This window comes from Perca flavescens, chromosome 10 (genome assembly GCF_004354835.1).
Source record: "Perca flavescens isolate YP-PL-M2 chromosome 10, PFLA_1.0, whole genome shotgun sequence".
NCBI lineage: Eukaryota > Metazoa > Chordata > Actinopteri > Perciformes > Percidae > Perca > Perca flavescens.
Window position 1 is genome coordinate 28,141,351 of NC_041340.1, and position 7,423 is coordinate 28,148,773.

The 7,423-nt window shown below is 38.2% G+C and overlaps 1 long non-coding RNA gene across 2 annotated transcripts; it reads left to right on the top strand.

Moving 5' to 3' along the window:
- The first annotated feature begins 2,520 nt into the window (after nt 1-2,520).
- Nucleotides 2,521-7,010, top strand: LOC114563116 (uncharacterized). 2 transcript variants are annotated; one of them, XR_003693579.1, is made up of 3 exons: nt 2,521-2,606; nt 4,441-4,521; nt 6,163-7,010. It is a non-coding gene; the product is annotated as an uncharacterized LOC114563116 (long non-coding RNA). The 2 variants fall into 2 exon arrangements; XR_003693580.1 differs by lacking the exon at nt 2,521-2,606 and adding an exon at nt 3,551-3,594.
- The last annotated feature ends 413 nt before the right edge of the window (nt 7,011-7,423 follow it).

The following is a 7,423-nucleotide window of genomic DNA, read 5'->3' on the forward strand; positions in this document are numbered from 1 at the left end:
GTTTTTCCTCGCCACTGTTGCACTAAATGCTTGCTCTTGGGGGAACTATTGGAATTGTTGGGTCTTTGTTATTTATAGTGTGCTCTAGAATTACTATCGTATCTGTAAAGTGTCTAGAGATAACTACCAAAACCTTACATTACAAAAACAGTTTCTTCCAGACGTAAGTAGGCCTAATCAACAAGGCCCGGAACCCCGACTGACAGACTCTGACAGTCTCTTAACCGCCTACCGCTAACATTGCGCATATTAATACATACTGTCAACCTTTGCACATCCATTGATCAATATTTTTGCACACCCTTCACAAACCGTACAGGCTCCATATTTGTAGTATTTATAGTGTCTTTTCATAAACTTTTGATGTAATATAAATATTCGGTATGTATGTTCTCGACTGTAGCAGTACTTTGATTTATTATTAATTCCCTTTTAATATATTTATTGTATGCACCAAATACACCAAGCTTTGAAAACCTTCTTTGTCAATAAATCTGATTCTAATTCTGATTCTACAGCTGACAGCCAGGGGGAAAATGCCAGGGGAAATGGATAAATGGTAATGATTATGTACACTTTCTGCTTCCAGACTTACAAACAGCTGGGACATAGCATTACTAATTATTTAAATCTCCCAACACAACTCAGGGATAACCTTCTATACACTAGTTAGCTGTTCTAAATATTCAAAGTCTGAAATGCAGTGGGTGACTTTGTGTTTTGAGAATCTAAACCTCATTTGAAAATTTGTATTTTGTTTGCTTGTTTTTCCATGTCACTTTTTGTTTCGACTGAAGCAATGTGATTCATTTAAAAATTATAATACAAAATCAGAGTTACTTATATGAAGAAAGGCCTTTTTGGGAAGCGTCAATGTTCATGGTCTGGATTCAGATTGTTGTTTCTCTGCTAGTTGGTTTTACTGTAGATTGCAGATACAAAGTACACTCGTAACTCTGCATGAAAAAGGAACAGTGTTTGAAGTGGGGATTTAAAGAGTCATAAATAAAGTCGTACAGAAAAATCTCTGCATTTTAATCTCACCCAGGTGGCTCCGAAGAAAAGACACATATTCTTGTAAATTCAAAGATTTGCAGTCAAATGAAAACTCACACTTCATTCTCCAGGGCTGAGCAGTGCTAACTTTGGAGCAAATATTGTTTTATTCTTAATTATGTCCCCCCTCGCCTGGGCTCTCAGCCTTGGAACTCACAGAAGTGGGAGATATTTGGAGAGAGCTGTACAGTGCCTGTAGGGGAGAAAACGAGGACATATTCCACTGATCAAATGATTTTATTATTGCAAATCAAAAGAGAATAATTTAACATCTCCCTCGCTCACTAACTCTGTGCTGTACTCTACTATCACTCTTCATTATTTCTCTCTCTGCCTTTGTCTCATTCCCTCTTCTGATATAAAGGTACCTTTGATTTCACCAAATGAAATGCCACAGCCCTGTGAAAACTGTATGATCTGAGACCTTGTATGTAGTCACATGCAAATGATAAGCGTGTATGGGGATTTTAGTATGATAGTGCTTTCCAAAGGTCAGTAAACTGAACAGGGAGTCGTTCCAGTGCCCTTAAGGTTTAACTTGCACGGGGCACCACAAAACCGAATCAGCATCTTTGCCTACTGTTCTCTTATAGCCAGGACACACCAGCCAGACGGACGACCGTCGACAGAAAAGCCAGTCAAAATAATCAGTCTCCCCCTGTTGGTCCAAAAAGTGCCACAGAACACACCAAAGAGACGAGACGTAATACGCCTCCATAACAGCAGGCAGCACTAATCTGTAATGTTGCCCAAAAAATGAAAACCGGCAGCTGATTGGACGAACGCGTCACATGGGTTTGTTTTCGAAATTCAAAGCCAGACTATCATGGCGGCCGTTCAGAATACGATCTCATATTGTACTAAATAGTTCACTGAAACATGTTTCTGAAAACATTTTAAGTGAGAAATAGGCCATGCAGTTGCTGAATCTGTCTTCATTTCAGCTCAACAAAGGTCAGTTTAAAAGATTTTTGTCCGATTTTAGGAGACTCAAGTCACGCTCATTTCGCTCGCCATTTCCGGGTGAGACCCGACTGCCCTGCCACCGACTGAACATGTCAGGTCGGCCAAAATGGACGCTGACAGCCCCCCAGAACAGGTGCATAGCCAGTAATGGGCCAGGCCGGCACTGGCCCACCTACTTTACTTACTGGCCCGCCCAGCAAAGTTTGATCAATACGTTTGTTTTCTGATGAAAAATATTCAAATGTATGTAAAAAAAGAAGTAGTAACAGAACACTGAAAAAACTGATTCTGACCCCTTGTAAATGTTACATGTTTTAGTCTGGTTTATTTCATAGATTTTAATGTGTTATTAAATCCTACATATTTCTGTTAATTAATTTTCAAAAGCACTGCCATTGTTTAAAACAAGTTAATTTCAGTCAATTAAAAGTAATTAGAAAAAAATATGTAAAATTGAATTTCCACATACTATGTGGTCTGCGCATGTGCAGCCACATGCCGCCACTTTGTTCTGAAGGCTGGATTGAACGTTATCCCCTCGTTAGTAGCTCCTTGAATGCTGTATCCATAGCTCTGCATTTTCGGTAAGTAAGCAATTTATAATCATTGGTGTGTTATAATTTTATTTGAACAGGTTTCTGTTAACACTAGCCAATGCTATCAGTTTGTGTTTTGATAAATTAACATTTGCTAACGTTAGAGCGACTAGTTTAGCTAGCTAGTTGTGTAGCTAGTAAGTTAACTTGAGTGTAACAGATGTATCTTAACATTTTAAGCTAACTTTATAGCTCTCAAGTTAAATGCATGGTGATTTCAGTGTTTGTCTTGTTAGACTTATTTGTTAGTTTGTGGACATTGAATAAACAGGTTTACTAATGTTAATTGACAGTTTAATTGTAGGTAGTTTCACATTCCCTGCTGTATGGGCTTGTAGACTAGCTAGACTACTTTATTCCTAACTTGCTGTAAGCATGTTTTCTAGTATTGTCAGTGTGTTAACATAAAGACAAAATACACCTGTGAAATCATGTTGGTAAAAGTTGCTTAATGTGCCCAAACAGCAATCATTTATGCTTCTACATAATGGCAGCCCTAGGTAGGTGCATGCCTGAAATACCGTTAGCCTAATTCAAAACACAACACGGAGTGGCAGACACAGCAACAGCCATTTCAGGCTAAGAGCAGATTTTATAAAACCGAAAATAATCAACACATTGTGCCTCTTGAGGAAACAATAAATAAAAGTCGTGGGTTTGTGTAAGCAGACCTTGATATTGTGTGTGTTTAATATTAACATTTAATGTATACTCCGGTCCTTCCCTTTACCGTTTCTTTGAAGGTATCTATTTTTTTGACACCCGTATTCCGCGAAGACCCGCCCCTACTCTGCCTCTGATTGGCTCCGACTGTGACATCTAAACCTAACCAACCAAAACAACGAAGGCAACGAACACTAGCCAATCAGAGGCAGGTCTTCACGGAATACGGGTAAGGGGAGAAAAAAAGAAGCTCCTCTTCACTGCGTGGTAGCAGCTAGTCTTGGACTGTTTCTGACTCGTTTAAAACGTAAAGGTGAGGTTGAAAGTATATCCTTCAAAGTAGAGACATGCAAATGCTTCATAACTAACTACATACAGTTATACAGTATTTTTTTGGGAGGGGTAAATGGTAAAGGGGTAAATGCTACTTAAATGGTGGTGGTGGTGTCACCTTTTTCAGACCTTTTGAGTTTGCAGGTATGGAGCTAACTAGCAACAGATTTGCAGATGACACAAGAGGTCTAGCAGAGCACGACCACAGCCCATAGTCCAGTTAAGGTTCTGAAGTGTTAGGCAGAAGACAACAGGGATAAGAATGTTGGTTTAGCTAGCAGGTTAATTTTGTTTAACTTTGTTTCTGCTCTAAACACTAAGACTTATTAAGTTGCTTACACTAATAATTTTAATATAGAAGTGGAACATGAAAAATACTGGAACCAAACCTGTTTTCTACTTAATTCACACAATTTCCATAAACTTCATTCTCCCCCTGTCTGTACATGACATGTCCTGTCTGTCTGCTTGTAGCATCTACTAAAGGATGTCATTTCTGAAATGCTCCAAAGTAATTTATAATAGCTCATCAGAGAAATAACACAATTGCAAGAAAATAATCCAGGAGTAAATAAATAAATACATTTATAAATAAAATGAAAATGAATTACATATCTGTCTGTCCACTTAATCTGCCATTTTTGCATATTGTTTTTTATAGTAATAATAAGGTACTATTAAAATGTGGACTTGGACACAAATTAGTTTGCAGTTATCTGACTTGATACATGGGCAAGTTTTTAATTATTGGACAATTACTTTTTCCTCCTCAACCAACTTACGATTTATTTTTTTTAATTCCTGTTCATTTTTATTTCTATTGCAGGTCTTTCTCATATTTGATATATCTGATCTTGGTGTGATGTGGAACAGAACCTAACTCTTTGGGGAGCTCATATTGTTTTTGGTAAGTGCATTTAACAACAATCCCACTTGAAACAACCTTCATGGCGCAGTTGGACAGCCATTTACCCCAGCTGACATCGGTTTTCCAGAAGAAGGGAGGTGTTTCTGGCCAGAAACTAGCTAGCTAGTTGTGTAAAATGTGATTTAAAGGGACACTCACCAAAAACGAAAACAAACCTGATGCATAACAAAATAAGTCTGTTGACACCACAACAATGGCAACTGTAGTCCTGTCAATGTCTACACGCTTTTCGTGTTTTGGGGTCTAGAGCTATGATAGTGTGGAAGCCTGCTGTTTATTTAAATCAACTACTGCAAAACTTGAAAAATGCTCTAGCCACTAAAATGTGTCACTACAGAGGATCATAAGGATCATACTGGTGTTTTTTTATGTTTTAAGCCGTTGATGACAAAGGCATTAACATTACCGCTGACTATTTGCCCAAGTATCAATTTTAGAAAATACATTTTTACCTTTTATAAGTAGCCATAAGGTTGAGAATATTTGTATAAAAATTAACAACTTGCCGCACAGTGTTGCAAGCAGGTACCATTTTCTAAACACCCTGGTGTGTTCAAGAATTTTTATTATTGTTCAATTAAAAGACCAAAACCAACCATGTGTTAGGCCGGTTACACACTGCACGCGTCGCGCGAGCGTGTCAGCCGCGTAGCGTGTCTGTTTATATTTCAGCTCCCATGTTAACAGGTTAGAGCTTACACACTGCCGGCCTGAGATGCGTGCCTGCTAGAAATAGAACCAACGCCTATTTTTCACGCGAGATGCGAGCGTGTTGGAAGCGTTTCCAGGCAAAATAGAATAGGAAAATATGTTTATATGTCATTTAGACACAAATGCATATTAATAAATGACATCTTGATGTTTGAAAGTCTAGGTTTTGACATCAATGTAGATATAAATGTAATGTAATATTTTCAAATGTTGCACTGGTCATACAGAACGAAATATTCTGTAACATATTTTGCAGTCAATACTGCCGATGTTGTCTTGCTTTAATCAAATCAGTAGGCTATATATATATATATATATACATAAATAAAAAATAAATAAATAAATAAAGGGTAGTAGGATATGCTACGATAACAACGTGAGTGACGGTCCAACATCAGATAGGCTGTATAGGCTCTTTACAGCTACACAGACAGCCCACTTACCCATTTTTCAGAGTTAGAATCTGTTGGCGCTATGTCCCGAGATCAGCCCTCCCTGTACCTTGCAGCAGGAGCAGCGCCGCGTCAGACATGCTTCTGGTGTGTAGGACACAGAAAAATCTACGCAGCTGAGACACAACAGAAACGCCACGCTCGCGAGACGCGTGCAGTGTGTAACCGGCCTTAGTCCATCTCTCAAGCCGTTCTGACTTCTGGGTCTCAGCTCCAAGCCCATTGGTTCCTATTGAATATTAAATATTTTCCACAATACAATAAAAACTAAAATCTGTGATTTGGTCATTCTCATGAACCTTTATTTAACTTACAAAAGTACAAAAAGGTTTTTAATAGTTTTACTGAACAGCATAAATGTATTTTGTAAATATAAAGAAATCTAGAATTTTATGTCTTTAAAATCTATCACATAAATATGTTTCTTTTTTTCCCCCTATTTTCATCAAATATACAGGACATTGAAGGAGATGACATCCAGAGAGACCTGCAGAAATCCACCATGGGCATATATGTCATCAACAAGGAGGGTGGAGAAATTGGAGCTCATGATGACATTGGCATTTATGTTGAAGGAGTAATCATTCTGGACAACATTGGATCTGTAGCCCAAGCATGTGCAATGATGCTGGGAGTCATGTATGTACTGAACATGGCTTACCCCAAAGAGCTGAAATACTCCTATGAATTCATTCAGAAAGTGCTCTTGCAAATGGATGGTGAAAGGCTTTCCCCCAAAGTCCTTGGACTAAAGAACAAAATCATTGCTGGACTGTAGGATTTCTTCAGCCGCTCTTGTGAATCAAGGCGTTACGGTGTTTCGAACTGAAAAACAGAGTGAATGGTGGACTGTAATATTCACACAGCCACTGGTGTGAACATTTAAAACTGTACAATGGATTTTGTGGAATATTCACCTGAAATAAAAATTGCAATCCTGGAAATAAGAGCACAAAATTCATCCATCCACTACCGCCATATGAATATTACAAGTTAAGCGCCTTGAGAGGAACAGTTGGTGGTGGCTGTGCCATTAAACCATTGCATAAGAAGAGGACACAACAAGATGTTAAAAGAGCTCTGGTCAAAGTTCAAACGATGGAGAACCATGTGGAAAACATGGTGAAATTATTATTGAATGTATTAATGTGAGGAAGGTTACAGCCTCCTTTGTTTTCATTTGCCACTATTTTTATTATTCTTGGAGGAACTTAAGCTTCAGTGGACGTTTACGTCACATGTTTCATGTACATCATGATGTATTCAGTAAGTCTGTTTCCATATTGATACACCAACTTTTGCACTTCAGCTAAGCATAAAATCTATTTTGCGATATTGTGGTCTTTTTCTTCTATTACGGTATTCTTTGAATCTAAGTGTTTGCTGTTTTTGGTAATCTCAGCATCAGGTCCTCAGTGTGTGATGTGTTCCAGCTGTGGATGGTTCTGGTACTATAGTATTTTTTGTTATGTATAGTACTGGTGTATTTTGTCATTTGTAGATTTTGTGCTCTTGCAAATGGGTGGAAAAGGGTTTCCTCCAAGTCCTTTTGACTAAAGAACAAAATCAGTGCTGGACTGTAGGCTTTCTTCAGCTGCTATTGTGAACCCTTTTAAGCTGCATTGGTATTGTGTGTTTAGGGGGTGATAAAGCACATTTCATATAATGTGAAATGCAGCTCTAGAATATGTTGCAAAGTAAAGAACAAAGTGAGTGGT